General features: G+C 44.5%; 1 pseudogene; it reads right to left on the reverse strand.

Annotated features, from left to right (window-relative positions):
- LOC111980766 (signal transducer and activator of transcription 5B-like) overlaps positions 1-15,377 on the reverse strand; it is a 31,736-nt pseudogene extending 16,359 nt beyond the window's left edge.
- Positions 15,378-15,649: the final 272 nt, after the last annotated feature.

Raw genomic sequence — 15,649 nt, forward strand, 5'->3', positions numbered from 1 at the left:
ACTACAACCTATTCTCACAATACCTTGCACTTTGATACTGAACACTAACAAACAACTTCACACACACACACCTGGTGACCAGTGCTGAGATGATGCTGTGATGGTGCTGTTGAGGTCGTTCAGTAGCTCCTCGATGGGGCGGGGATGGGAAGCTGTTGTCTCAGATGTTCTGCTCTCCTGATCTGCTGCCTGTTCTGCCAGATGGTCTCTGCCAACTTCTCACACCTGAATCATACACACACACACACACACACACACACACACACACACACACACACACACACACACACACACACACACACACACACACACCACACACACACACACACACACACACACACACACACACACACACACACACACACAGAGAGAGACATGCACACAGAGACACACACACACATTTGAAATAAGGTTCTCAAAATGGGCAAATTAAGATCACACAACTCAAAGTTCAGGGTTCAGACTCTTACAAGCTCAGACAACCAGACAGACTACAGTCTAGTTCAAAATATACAGTTTAAGACAAGGTAATAATTCCATGCTGGAGCGTTCAAAAGTAAACACATTCACTGGACCGTTGCTGATTCTATAGGATTAGCATTGAAAACGTGACCAGCGTTCGGAAAATCAAGTAATAAAGTGGTTGTAGATCATGTGATTTTTTTTTTAATGAACAGAATGACAGGAAAACAGTCATTCTATGTGTTTGCTGAGTAGTGGGCTGAAATTCACAATGATTGTGTTTATTTTCCGCTTTGATGGCAAACTTTCTGTACTGCTAACATTCACATGTTCATATTCATATGTTTTTTGTTTGTCTATATTTTTTATGTCTTTGTCTACATGTTTATATATGTTTACAACAAGCAAGGGGAAGATATCAGAATAGGGGCATTGGGGAATAATAGCATATTGTACGGAATACATTTGTACTGTAGTGAAGCCGTCTCTACAGTAATGCAAGGTCTCTTTCATGATCATGTGAAACGTCAATTGCTATGGAAATGCTGGGATGTGTTTTCAATGATGTTAAAGGTAATTCTGATGCAACTATGATGGTGATACGATATGGATTACAATTATCATCATGAATATTAAGGCTTTACGCACTACATGTCACACACATAGACACTCGAGTTATTATTTATTTGGATAGCAAACATTATAGTCTTACTCCTATACAGACATCGTACACACTCACTAAATCACATCCAATATCATACACATCAACCTACTCAGATTTACTACACATAATATCTTGTCTCAATTTTCTAACATTTGTGGCATTGGCTCAGAGGCAAGGGAATAAAACAAATATTGCAAGAACCTATTTCTTGAATTCTAAATATCAGACATTTGAAAGCTCTAATTTTGACCGTCATAATACCTCTGATTGCAGTAACCTAACAAGCACTAATGATGGTCAATTCTGACTGAGAATAGTATCTTGTTATGGTAAGGGGTGAAATAAGTATAGCCAGTTATAATTGTAACGGTTTAGCAGATTATAAAAAAAGATCAGTCTTTACGTGGCTAAAAGAAAAGGAATATAACCTATACTGTTTACAGGAAACTCACTCTACATCCTTAGATGAAGTTGCTGTAACATCTCTCGTCGGAAGGCATGGACCAAAACGCAGCGTGGTAAGTGGTCATGATTCTTTATTACTCAAAAACACTCGAACAAAATAACAAAGTGAAAAAACGAAACAGTTCTGTCAGGTGAAGACACTAAACAGAAAATAACTACCCACAAAACACAGGTGGGAAAAAGGCTGCCTAAGTATGATTCCCAATCAGAGACAACGATAGACAGCAGCCTCTGAATGGGAACCACAATCGGCCAAAAACAACGAAATAGAAAGCATATAAATAAAGAAACTAGAATGCCCACCCTAGTCACACCCTGGCCTAACCAAAATAGAGAATAAAAGCCTCTCTATGGCCAGGGCGTGACAGTACCCCCCCCCCCTAAAGGTGCGGACTCCGGCCGCAAAACCTGACTCTAAAGGGGAGGTTCCGGGTGGGCATCCCTTACGGCGGCGGCTCCGGTGCGGGACGTAGACCCCCCTCCGCCCGCAGATCCCTCCGCTTTGGTGGCGGCCCTGGTGCATGGACCTTCACTGGAGGAACCGGGCCGCAGATCATCGCGGGAGGAACCGGACCACCGATCATCGCCGGAGGCTCCGGACCGCGGACCGTCTCCGGACCGGGTACCGTCTCCGCAGGCTCCGGACCGGGTACCGTCTCAGCAGGCTCCGGACCGGGGACCGTCGCCGAAGGCTCCGGACCGCGGATCGACGCTGGAGGCTTCGTGCCGTGGATCATCGCTGCAGGCTTCGTGCCGTGGATCCTCACTGCAGGCTCCGAGCCATGGATCATCGCTGGAGGCTTCATGCTATGGATCATCACTGGAGGCTTCGTGCCATGGATCATCACTGGAGGCTTCGTGCCATGGATCATCACTGGAGGCTTCGTGCCATGGATCATCACTGGAGGCTTTGTACGTGGAGCCGGAACAGGTCTCACCGGACTGAGGAGACGTACTGGCAGGCTAGTGAGTGGAGCTGCCACAACACGTCCTGGCTGGATACCCACTCTAGCTCTGTGAGTGTGGAAAGCTGGCACAGGACACACTGGGCTATGACGGCGCACTGGAGGCATAGTGCGTAGAGCCAGCGCAGGACACACTGGACCGTGGAGGCGCACTGGAGGTCTGGAGCGCAGAGCTGGCACAACTCGTCCTGGCTGGATACCCCCTGTAGCCCGGCAAGTGAGGGGAGCTGGAACCGGCCGCACTGGGCTGTGCTGGCGAACCGGGGACACCGTGCGTAGAGCTGGCGCAGAATAACCTGGGCCGAAGAGACGCACCGGAAGCCAGGAACGCTGAGCCGGCACAATCCGTCCTGGCTGAATGCTCACTCTAGCACAGCCACTGCAGGGAGCTTGCACAGAGCGCACCGGGCTGTGTATGCGCACTGAAGGCATGGTGTGCAGAACCGGATAGCACGGTGCTTGACCGGTCACTCACTCCCCACGGTAAGCACGAGGAGTTGGCTCAGGTCTGAACCCTGACTCTGCCAATCTCCCCGTGTGCCCCCCCCCAACATTTTTTGGGGTGGCTGCCTCTCATTCTTGCCTCGTTGCTCCAACTCCACGTAACGTCGCCGTTCCGCTTTCGCTGCTTCTATCTCCTCCTTCGGACGGCGATACTCCCCGACCTGCATCCAGGGTCCTTTTCCGACCAGGATCTCATCCCATGTCCACTCGTTCTTTTTACCACGCTGCTTGGTCCTTTGGTGGTGGGTAGTCTGTAACGTCTCTCGTCGGAAGGCATGGACCAAAACACAGTGTTGGTAAGTGGACATGATTCTTTATTACTCAAAAACACTCGAAAAAAATAACAAAGTGAAAAAACGAAACAGTTCTGTCAGGTGCAGACACTAAATAGAAAATAACTATCCACAAAACACAGGTGGGAAAAAGGCTGCCTAAGTATGATTCTCAATCAGAGACAACGATAGACATGACCACTTACCAACACTGTGTTCTGATTGGGAACCACACTCGGCCAAAAACAAAGAAATAGAAAACATAGAAATAAAGAAACTAGAATGCCCACCCTAGTCACACCCTGGCCTAACCAAAATAGAGAATAAAAGCCTCTCTATGGCCAGGGCGTGACAGTTGCGTGGAAAAAGGAATGGGATGGTGAAATACTTTTCTGTCATGGACAAAGGAACTCAAAAGGTGTGATGATATTAATTAACAAAAATGTAGATCTGAATGTGCAAACAGTCAGGAATGATTCGCAAGGAAGGTGGATCCTTTTGAATATGAAAGTGAATGAAAAAGAGATTTGGCTCATTAATCTATATGGCCCAAATCAGGATGATCCATACTTATTCGAAAACATTTATACCAATTTATTGAACTTACAGGCAACAAATGATCAAATCATTATGGTAGGAGACTAGAACACAGTGATAAGTACCTCAATGGACCGTAAAGGAAATTACTCTACAAACTATCATCACCGTGCCCTTAAGGAAATCACACATATTATGGAGACATTAGAAATAGTGGATATTCGGAGGCTAAAAAACCCCGACCTAGTGAGATATACATGGAGGAGACTTAATCAAGCTAGTCGTCTTGACTACTTTCTTGTCTCTTTCTCTCTTGCATCAAAGGTTAAAAAAGTTTTAATAGAATGCGATCGGATCATCATCTAATTGGCCTTCACATAACTCTTATAGCATTTCCACTTGGAAGGGGGTATTGGAAATGTAATCAAAGTTTACTGAAGGACAACTTATTTTTAACTAAGACAAAATAATTTATAACTGAATTTTTCCAGTAAAATATAGGTTCAGAAAATCCCCTTATTGTTTGGGATACCTTTAAATGTACCTTCAGAGGTCATTCAATTCAATATTCACCAATAATAAAAAGCAGTTTCTGGCTAAAGAGACAGGACTAACAAAGGAAATCCATGAACTAATAGTACAGGTAGATAGCAATAAAAACGATACTACAGAGATACAAAATAAGTTAGAGGAAAAACAAAAAGAACTTGAGGAACTTATTCAAGAACAATCTAATGTAATCTATTACAAAAAGAAAAGAAAACTGGATGGAATATGGAGAAAAATGCACAAAACTATTCCTGAATCTCCAATACAGGAACGCTAACAAAAATCATTTTCTGAAACTTGTTACTGAAGACGGAGTCATTTATGATTTTCCAAATTATATTTTAAAAGAGAATATTTTGGGCAGATGTTCTCTTTTCCGTCTCATCCTCTCCCACTGAATGAAGATTACGGTAAGAAATTCTTTCCAAATAATAAAAAAAGGGAAAACTAACAAATGTACAGAAAAATTTGTGCGAAGGCCAATTTACAGAGGAAGAACTATTAGAGGTTATTAAATCCTTTCAGTCTGGAAAAACCCCAGGGCTTGATGGCATACCGGTAGAGGTACATCAAGCCTTTTTTGATATAATAAAAGCTCCATTGTTAGATTGTTTTAACTACTCAGATAGAAATGGTAATCTGTCAGGTACTCAGCAGGAAGGTCTGATTTCTCTATTATTAAAACAAGACCCAGATGGCAAATATAAAGATCCAGTCTTTCTAAAAAACTGGAGGCCCCTTACACTTCAATGTTGGGATGCAAAAATACTAGCGAAATGCATAGCACTCAGAATTAAAAGGGTTTTACCAGGTATTGCTCATCATGATCAGGAAGGTTTTTTACATGGGTGATACATTGGAAATAATATACGACAACTACTAGAAATAGGCCAGGCCAGGCCAGGTCTTTATAGCAGATTTTGAAAAGGCATTTGATAAAGTAAGACTGGATTTTATTTATAAATATCTGGATTTTTTTCAATTCCGGTGATTCTCTTATAAAATGGGTAAAAGTACTGTATAGCAACCCCAGGTGTAAAATAATAAATAACAGCTACTACTCAGAGAGTTCTGAATTGTCAAGAGGAGTTAAACAAGGGTGTCCGCTGTCACCATATCTATTCGTTATGGCCATCAAAATGATAGCTATTAAAATCAGATCCAATAACAACATTAGAGGATTAGAAATCCAAGGCTTAAAAACAAAGGTGTCCATGTATGCCGATAACTCAAGTTTTATATTAAGTCCGCAAGCTAGATCCCTGCAATGTCTCATTGAAGATCTAGATAACTTTTCTGTACACTCTGGATTAAAACATATTTATGATAAGTGTACAATATTACGTATTGGATCTTTAAAAATACAACTTTTACATTACCCTGCAGTTTACCTATAAAATGGGCTGATGGTGAAGTAGACATACTCGGTATTCATGTCACAAAATATATAAATAAGCTCTCCACAATGAATTTCAATAGAAAACTTGTAAAAATAGATAAGATCCTGCAACCATGGAGAGGTAAATACCTGTCTATTTATGGAAAAATTGCTCTGATTAACTTCTTATTCATATTTCAGTTCTCTCACTTACTTATGGCGCTGCCTACTCCTGATGATTCGTTTTTCAAATCATATGAGCAAAAAATATTTCGCTTTATCTGGGATGCTAAACCAGACAAAATAAAGCGTGCCTATTTATATAATGAATATAAATTGGGTGGGTTGAGATTATTAAATATAAAAGCACTAAACCACTCTCTAAAAGCTTCACTTATTCAAAAGTTTTACTTGAACACTAAATGGTTCTCAAGTAGATTACTAAGAAAAGCTCATCCATTGTTTAAAAATTGTCTTTTTGCCTTTGTGCAGATTGCCATTTCTCATTTTCGATTAATTGAAAATTATACTTTTTTCAAAGTATCTCTCTTTTTCAAACAAGCATTGCAGAGCTGGCTACAATTTCAATTTCATCCCCCTGAAAAGATAGAAAAAATATTACAACAAATATTATGGCTGAACTCAAATGTGCTGGTTGATAAAATACCTGTATTTATGGGAAAGATGTTTGAAAATAGTATTTTGTTCTTAAATGATATTGTAAATTGGAATGGTGGAGTTATGTCAGCTCACAGATTATTGTACCTGTACATAGCCCATCTGTAAATAGCCCATCCAACTACCTCATCCACATACTGTTATTTCTTTTTTTGCTCCTTTGCACCCCAGTATCTCTACTTGCGAATTCATCTTCTGCACATCCATCACTCCAGTGTTTAATTGCCATATCGTAATTACCTCGCCACTACGGCCTATTTATTGCCGTTCCTCCCTAATCTTACCTCATTTGCACACACTGTATATAGACGTATTCTATTGTGTTATTGACTATACGTTTGTTTATTCCATGTGTAACTCTGTGTTGTTGTTTGTGTCGCACTGCTTTGCTTTATCTTGGCCAGGTCGCAGTTGTAAATGAGAACTTGTTCTCAACTGGCCTACCAGTTGGTAGGTCTGCTTAATCCAAGAGTACAACCAATTGATTACAGCATTACCCCAAAATGGAGGAGGCGGGTGGCAGAGGGAGGAGGTAGGGAACTTGTCTGTCTGCCCAATATAAAGGATCAAAAGTGGTGGAGCAATAAAAATAGCATGAATAGGAAAGTATACCAGGTTCATTTGAGGACCAGAATGTTGACAACTGTGCCATACAGATTGCAAAATAGTTGGGAAGAGATTTTTGATGTATCGATTCCATGGTACAGGGTGTATGAGTTGATATATAAAATTCCGCAAGATTCAAGACTCCGTGCTTTTCAGCTACATTTATTATATAGAATTCTTGCCACCAACAAAATGTTGAATATTTGGGGAATAAAATCATTGAAGCTCTGCAGATTTTGTTGTGAGGATACAGAATCAATAGACCATTTATTTTGGTATTGTCCTCAGGTAGCCTGCTTCTGGTCTCAGGTTCAGGAATGTCTGAAAATGCATAGCATTGATCTAAAATTGACCCTAGAAATAGTACTGTTAGGAGATCTGGAGAGACCGGGTCAGTCAATTACTAATATACTAATTTGTAAGTCGCTCTGGATAAGAGCGTCTGCTAAATGACTTAAATGTAAATGTAATACTAATACTCTTAGTAAAACTATTTATCTTCAACTCGCAATCTGTGGATTCTATTCGATTAGATAGATTGAAATTGTACGTTAAACCACAGAGTAGTTTAAATATATATGTTCCGTAGAATTCCGAAGAGGGTGGCCAGCAGAGATAGGTGGGATGGGCTGAGGGAAGCTGAGGGTTGGGATGTGGAATTGGAGACAAGTGGGAGTGGAGTTGCTGTGCNGAAGAGGGTGGCCAGCAGAGATAGGTGGGATGGGCTGAGGGAAGCTGAGGGTTGGGATGTGGAATTGGAGACAAGTGGGAGTGGAGTTGCTGTGCTGGAGATTGACCATAATTCTAAGATAAAAGTCAAAAATAAAGTCAAAATAAAACATAATTAAAAGTATGTTTGAATGACACTGAGGGGCAGTGTTTTTACAGCTAATGCCGGTTTGCCTGAGGCTGATGCCGTAAAGGTGTTGTACACATGCATATACACACACTCTCATTCAAATACACACATACACGGGCACACACACATGTAATAGTGCCAGACATGCATTCAAACATATACAGTTGGCATTGCTGTTATGATTTTAGTTGTCCTTGATGTCCTTTGTTTTTTTTGTTTTTTTTTCTCTTTAGTTCTTCTCTTGGTTGTTGGTGCATTGGGGGGTTCTTGGGGGTGGGGAATGGAATTAACTGTATTTTTATTTTTTTATATTCTTGGGGGGACTGTGGGAGGGGTCTTGGATGGTTGAGGTACAGCTATTGGGGAACTGTGGGGGGGATCTTGGAGGGTTCGGGTCCCTGTTTTTTTGGCCTGGTGGGAGATCTGTCGACATGCCCTTGAGCAGGGCGTTGACCCTCGATGCTTCTGTGTGTCACTCTGAATGGGAGTCTGTTGGATGACTGGTTTGGTGTAGTTGTTGAGCGGCTTCACTGCAAGTATATTGTATGTTTTGGATTTTCAATCAAATCAAATAAAAATTATAAATAAAAAAAAAACATTCACTTCCAGTCATTTTCGCTCACATTGCTAGTCCCATTGTTTTGAATTATTCCCCATTGTTGCAAAGAGTTATGGGATATTAGAATCCTGTTGTCATCTTCAACCTAGACTACAGTCATCTTCCCAACTACACCCCATATAAACCCAGCAGTATCCAGTAGTCAGCTTGTTAACTGGGTGGCCACTGCCCTTTGATCAATCCTAGACATATGTGATCTCTGTTAGGGGTAGAGGGTGATAGAAGGGGTCTCACCAGGACTGCAGGATGTCCAGCCCCCCCTCTGGAGGACCCCCGTTGCCGGCCAGCTGTTGCCGTCTCTTCCAGTGGATCAGCTCGTCATCCAGGATAATGGTCTGCTGCTTCCTCAGCAGCTGCAGGCTCTTCTGGTGCTTCTCTGCCAGGTCCTAAGCACGCACGCACACACACACACACACACACACACACACACACACACACACACACACACACACACACACACACACACACACACACACACACACACACACACACAAGAAGGTGCCAATATATTACACGTAATATAGGCATGAGATCCCTCCAGAGTTCTGAGCCTACATTTCCTCTCCTGTCTTCATGGCTTTAAATAATGACAAATATAATCCTACTGCAGTTCACTTCCAGTTTGTAATCATGTAGTGTCAAATCAAATCAAACTGTATTTGTCACATGCGCCAAATACAACCTTACAATGAAATGCTTACTTACAAGACCTTAACCAACAATGCAGTTTTAAGAATACACCTAAATAAAGTAAAAGATAAGAATAACAAGTAATTAAAGAGCAGCAGTAAATAACATTAGCGTGGTTATATACAGGGGGTACCGGTACAGAGTCAATGTGCGGGGGCACCGGTGTCGAGGTAATTGAGGTAATATGTACATGTAGGTAGAGTTATTATAGTGACTATGTATAGATATATTTTTTCTTTTGTTATTTCACCTTTATTTAACCAGGTAGGCCAGTTGAGAACAAGTTCTCATTTACAACTGCGACCTGGCCAAGATAAAGCAAAGCAGTTCGACACATACAACAACACAGAGTTACACATGGAGTAAACAAACATACAGTCAATAATACAGTAGAAAAAGTCTATATACAGTACATGCAAATGAGGTAGGATAAGGGAGGTAAGGCAATAAATAGGCCATGGTGGCGAAGTAATTACAATATAGCAATTAAACACTGGAATGGTATGTATATATGAATGTGCAAGTAGAGATACTGGGGTGCAAAGGAGCAAGATAAATAAATAAATACAGTATGGGGATGAGGTAGTTAGATGGGCTATTTACAAGTGCAGTGATCTGTGAGCTGCTCTGACAGCTGGTGCTTAAAGCTAGTGAGGGAGATATGAGTCTCCAGCTTCAGTGATTTTTGCAGTTCGTTCCAGTCATTGGCAGCAGAGAACTGGAAGGAAAGGCGGCCAAAGGAAGAATTGGCTTTGGGGGTGAATAGTGAGATATACCTGCTGGAGCGCGTGCTACGAGTGGGTGCTGCTATGGTGACCAGTGAGCTGAGATAAGGCGGGGCTTTACCTAGCAGAGACTTGTAGATAACCTGGAGCCAGTGAGTTTGGCGACGAATATGAAGCGAGGGCCAGCCAACGAGAAGTACAGGTCGCAGTGGTGGGTAGTATATGGGGCTTTGGTGACAAAACGGATGGCACTGTGATAGACTGCATCCAATTTGTTGAGGTCGAGGATCGGTAGGATGGTCAGTTTTACGAGGGTATGTTTGGCAGCATGAGTGAAGAATGCTTTGTTGCGAAAAAGGAAGCCGATTCTAGATTTAAATTTGGATTGGAGATGCTTAATGTGAGTCTGGAAGGAGAGTTTACGGTCTAACCAGACACCTAGGTATTTGTAGTTGTCCACATATTCTAAGTCAGATCCGTCCAGAGTAGTGATGCTGGACGGGCAGGCAGGTGCGGGCAGAGATTGGTTGAAGAGCATGCATTTAGTTTTAGTTGCATTTAAGAGCAGTTGGAGGCCACGGAAGGAGAGTTGTATGGCATTGAAGCTCGTCTGGAGGTTAGTTAACACAGTGTCCAAAGAAGGGCCAGAGGTATACAGAATGGTGTCGTCTGCGTAGACATTGATGTATACAGAGAAGAGAGTCGGCCCGAGAACTGAACCCTGTGCCACCACCATAGAGACTGCCAGAGGTCCGGACAACAGGCCCTCCGATTTGACACACTGAACTATATCAGAGAAGTAGTTGGTGAACCAGGCGAGGAAATCATTTGAGAAACCAAAGCTGTTGAGTCTGCCGATGAGAATGTGGTGATTGACAGAGTTGAAAGCCTTGGCCAGGTCGATGAATACGGCTGCACAGTAATGTCTCTTATTGATAGCGGTTATGATATCATTTAGGACCTTGAGCGTGGCTGAGGTGCACCCATGACCAGCTCTGAAACCCGATTGCATAGCGGAGGTACGGTGGGATTCGAAATGGTCGGTAATCTGTTAACTTGGCTTTTGAAGACCTTAGAAAGGCAGGGTAGGATAGATATAGATCTGTAGCAGTTTGGGTCTAGTGTTTCCCCCTTTGAAGAGGGGGATGATCACGGCAGCTTTCCAATCTTTGGGAATCTCAGACAATATGAAACAGAGGTTGAACAGGCTAGTAATAGGGGTTGCAACAATTTCGGCAAGTATAATCTTAGAAAGAGAGGGCCCAGATTGTCTAGCCCGGCTGATTTGTAGGGGTCCAGATTTTGCAGCTCTTTCAGAACATCAGCTATCTGGACTTGGGTGAAGGAGAAATTGGGGAGGCTTGGGCGAGTTGCGGGGAGTGGAGGGCTGTTGATCGGGGTAGGGGTAGCCAGGTGGAAAGCATGGCCAGCCGTAGAAAAATGCGTATTGAAATTCTCAATTATAGAGGATTTATCGGTGGTGACAGTGTTTCCTAGCCTCAGTGCAGTGGGCAGCTGGGAGGAGGTGCTCTTATTCTCCATGGACTTTACAGTGTCCCAGAACTTTTTGGCAGTTGGTGCACAGGTGCAATTTTTCTGCTTGAAAAAGCTAGCCTTAGCTTTCCTAACTGCTGTGTATTCCTGGTTCCTAGCTTCCCTGAAAAGTTGCATATCACGGGGGCTATTCGATGCTAATGCAGAACGCCACAGGATGTTTATGTGCTGGTCAAGGGCAGGCAGGTCTGGAGAGAACCAAGGGCTATATCCTTCCTGGTTTCACTTTTTTGGATGGGGATGCTTATTTAAGATGGTGAGGAAGGCACTTTTAACGAATAACCAGGCATCCTCTACCTGACCGGATGAGGTCAATATCCTTCCAGGATACCCCGGCCAGGTCGATTAGAAAGGCCTGCTCGCTGAAGTGTTTTAGGGAGCGTTTGACAATGTGAGGGGTGGTCGTTTGACCGCAGACCCATTACGGATGCAGGCAATGAGGCAGTGATCGCTGAGATCTGGTTGAAAACAGCAGAGAGTAGCAGCCGCATAGAAGAGGGGGAGGGGGCAATGCAATAGTCTGGGTAGCCTTGATTAGATGTTCAGGAGTCTTATGCTTGGGGGTAGAAGCTGTTTAGAAGCCTCTTGGACTTAGATTTGGCGCTCCGGTACGGCTTGCTGTGCGGTAGCAGGAGAGAACAGTCTATGTAGGGTGGCTGGAGTCTTTGACAATTTTTAGGGCCTTCCTCTGACACCGCCTGGTATAGAGGTCCTGGATGGCAGGAAGCTTGGCCCCGGTGATGTACTGGTCAGTACGCACTACCCTCTGTAGTGCCTTGCGGTCCGAGGGCGAACACTTACCATACCAGGCAGTGATGCAACCCATCAGGATGCTCTCGAAGGTGCAGCTGTAAAACCTTTTGAGGATCTGAGGACCCATGCCAAATCTTTTTAATCTCCTGAGGGGGAATAGGTTTTGTCGTACCCTTTTCACGACTGTCTTGGTGTGCTTGGACCATGTTATTTATTGGTGATGTGGACACCAAGGAACTTGAAGCTCTCAACCTGCTCTACTACAGCCCTGTCGATTAGAATGGGGACATGCTCGGTCCGCCTTTTCCTGTAGTCCACCATCATCTCCTTTGTCTTGATCACGTTGAGGGAGAGGTTGTTATTCTGGCACCACCCGGCCAGGTCTCTGACCTCCTCCCTATAGGCTGTCTCGTCGTTGTCGGTGATCAGGCCTACCACTGTTGTGTCATCGGCAAACTTAATGATGGTGATGGAGTCGTGCCTGGCCGTGCAGTCATGAGTGAACAGGGAGTATAGGAGGGGACTGAGCACGCACCCCTGAGGGGCCCCCGTGTTGAGGATCAGCATGGCGGATGTGTTGTTACCTACCCTTACCACCTGGGGGCGGCCCGTGAGGAAGTCCAGGATCCAGTTGCAGAGGGAGGTGTTTAGTCCCAGGGTCCTTAGCTTAGTGATGAGCTTTGAGTGCACTGTGGTGCTGTAGTCAATGAATAGCATTCTCACATAGGTGTTCCTTTTGTCCAAGTGTAAAAGGGCAGTGTGGAGTGCAATAGAGATTGCATCATCTGTGGATCTGTTGGGGCGATATGCAAATTGGAGTGGTTCTAGGGTTTCTGGGATAATGGTGTTGATGTGAGCCATGACCAGCCTTTCAAAGCATTTCATGGCTACAGACGTGAGTGTTACTTTAGTGTTCTTGGGCACAGGGACTATGGTGGTCTGCTTGAAACATGTCAGTATTATAGACTCAGACAGGGAGATGTTGAAAATGTCAGTGAAGACACTTGCCAGTTGGTCAGCGCATGCTCGGAGTACACTTCCTGGTAATCTGTCTGGCCCTGCGGCCTTGTGAATGTTGACCTGTTTAAAGGTCTCACTCACATGGGCTGCGGAGAGCGTGATCACACAGTCGTCCGAAACAGCTGATGCTCTCATGCATGTTTCAGTGTTACTTGCCTCAAAGCGAGCATAGAAGTTATTTAGCTCGTCTGGTAGGCTCGTTCACTGGGCAGCTCTTGGCTGTGCTTCCCTTTGTAGTCTGTAATAGTGTACAAGCCCTGCCACAGCCGACGAGCGTCGGAGCTGGTGTAGTACGATTCGATCTTAGTCCTGTACTGATGCTTTGCCTGTTTGATGGTTTGTCGGAGGACATAGCGGGATTTCTTATAAGCTTGGGGGTTAGAGTCCCGCTCCTTGAAAGCGGCAGCTCTACCCTTTAGCGCAGTGCGAATGTTACCTGTAATCTATGGCTTCTGGTAGGAGGATAGAATTATGGTCAGATTTGCCAAACGGAGGGCGAGGGAGAGCTTTGTACACGTCTGGGCGAGGGAGAGCTGTGTGTGGAGTAAAGATGGTCTCGAGTTTTTTCCCTCTTGTTGCACATTTAACATGCTGATAGAAATGAGGTAAAACTGATTTAAGTTTCCCTGCATTAAAGTTCCCGGCCACTAGGAGCGCCGCCTCTGGATGAGCGTTTTCCTGTTTGCTTATGGAGGAATACAGCTCATTGAGTGCGGTTTTAGTGCCAGTATCGGTCTGTGGTGGTATATAGACAGCTACGAAAAATACAGATGAAAACTCTCTAGGTAGATAGTGTGGCCGACAGCTAATCAAGAGATACCTCAGGCGAGAAAAACCTTGAGACTTCCTTAGATATCGTGCACCAGCTGTTGTTTACAAATATGCTCCCGCCCCGTGTCTTACCAGGGGCTGCTGTTTTATCCTGACGATAGAGTGTATAACCCGCCAGCTGTATGTTATTAATGTTGTCGTTCAGCCATGACTCGGTGAAACATAAGATATTACAGTTTTTAATGTCCCGTTAGTAGGATCTACGAGCTTTCAGTTCGTCCCATTTATTTTCCAGCGATTGAACGTTAGCTAACAGTACTGATGGCAAAGGCAGATTAGCCACTTGTCACCTGATCCTCACAATCCTCCCCAATCTCTTTCCGCAAAATCGCCGTTTCTTTCTCCAGTGAATGACGGGGATGAGGGCCTGTTCGGGTGTTCGGAGTATATCCTTCCCGTCTGACTCATTAAAGAAAAATTATTCCATCCAATTCGAGGTGAGTAATCGCTGTTCTGATGTCCAGAAGCTCTTTTCGGCCATAAGAGACGGTAGCAGCAACATTATGTACAAAATAAGTTGCAAACAATGCGAAAAAAACGAACAAAACAGCACGGTTGGATAATAACCAATAAAACGGCAGCCATCCCCTCCGGCGCCTTCATTCCAGTGTGTACATGTGTGTGTGCGTGTTTCAGTACATGTGTGTGCATGCAGTATTAAAAGTAGTGTACCAGTCTGTATTTCTGTAGTGTGTTGGCCTCCCGGGTGAGCCAGGCCTCCACGGTGGCTCTTTTGCTCAGTAATGTGGGCTCCCTCAGCTGTCTGTCAGCAGGGGGCAGTGTGGCCAGGCTGGTCAACTGGGCTGCATGTGGGCGAAGAGAGGGAGAGGAAGAGGGGAAGGACAGGAGAGAGGGGGAGTGCAGCAAATCTCACATAAACACACCTGTCTTTTACTTTGCAGACCACACACACACAAACACACTGACACCCACTCACTCACCTACAAACCCACACGTCATTACGCCAAATAAAAGGTGAGGGCTGCTGGGGTTGATGACCCAGCGTGTTGTGACTAGGAGGGGGACCAGGGCAAGGCTGACTCACCCTGGATGCGGAGGCTCTCCTGGTACTGGATGATGAAGTACTCCTGGTTGTGCTGGAGCTTTCTCAGGTCGTTCTCTGTGTCCTGGGTCAGCAGGCGCAGCTCCTCGAATGCCTGGTTGATCTGCTGATACTTCTGGGACATGCTGTCCATCATCCCGCCCACTGGGGAGCTCGACTGCCAATCAGAGGGAGGAGAGAGAGGTGACAGGGCTGGGCCGGTAAACAACGCTGGCTTTGAGATGATTTGCAGGAACTAGCTAGTGTGGTGTTGAGCATTTCATCATCATTACATGGAGCAGAAAGACACACAAACTGACAGAACCTGAAATCGCCCTGTGCCTCTTTAACACAACCTCAATGACCCCTGCTTGTGTTATTCCACAGTAATCCCTAACGACCATAACCAGCAGTGATCACCACTGACTGAACATGTGAGACCGTGCAGAGGGAAATGCATTTCCTTATCGTGGGCA

This window comes from Salvelinus sp. IW2-2015, linkage group LG20 (assembly GCF_002910315.2).
Source record: "Salvelinus sp. IW2-2015 linkage group LG20, ASM291031v2, whole genome shotgun sequence".
Lineage (NCBI taxonomy): Eukaryota > Metazoa > Chordata > Actinopteri > Salmoniformes > Salmonidae > Salvelinus > Salvelinus sp. IW2-2015.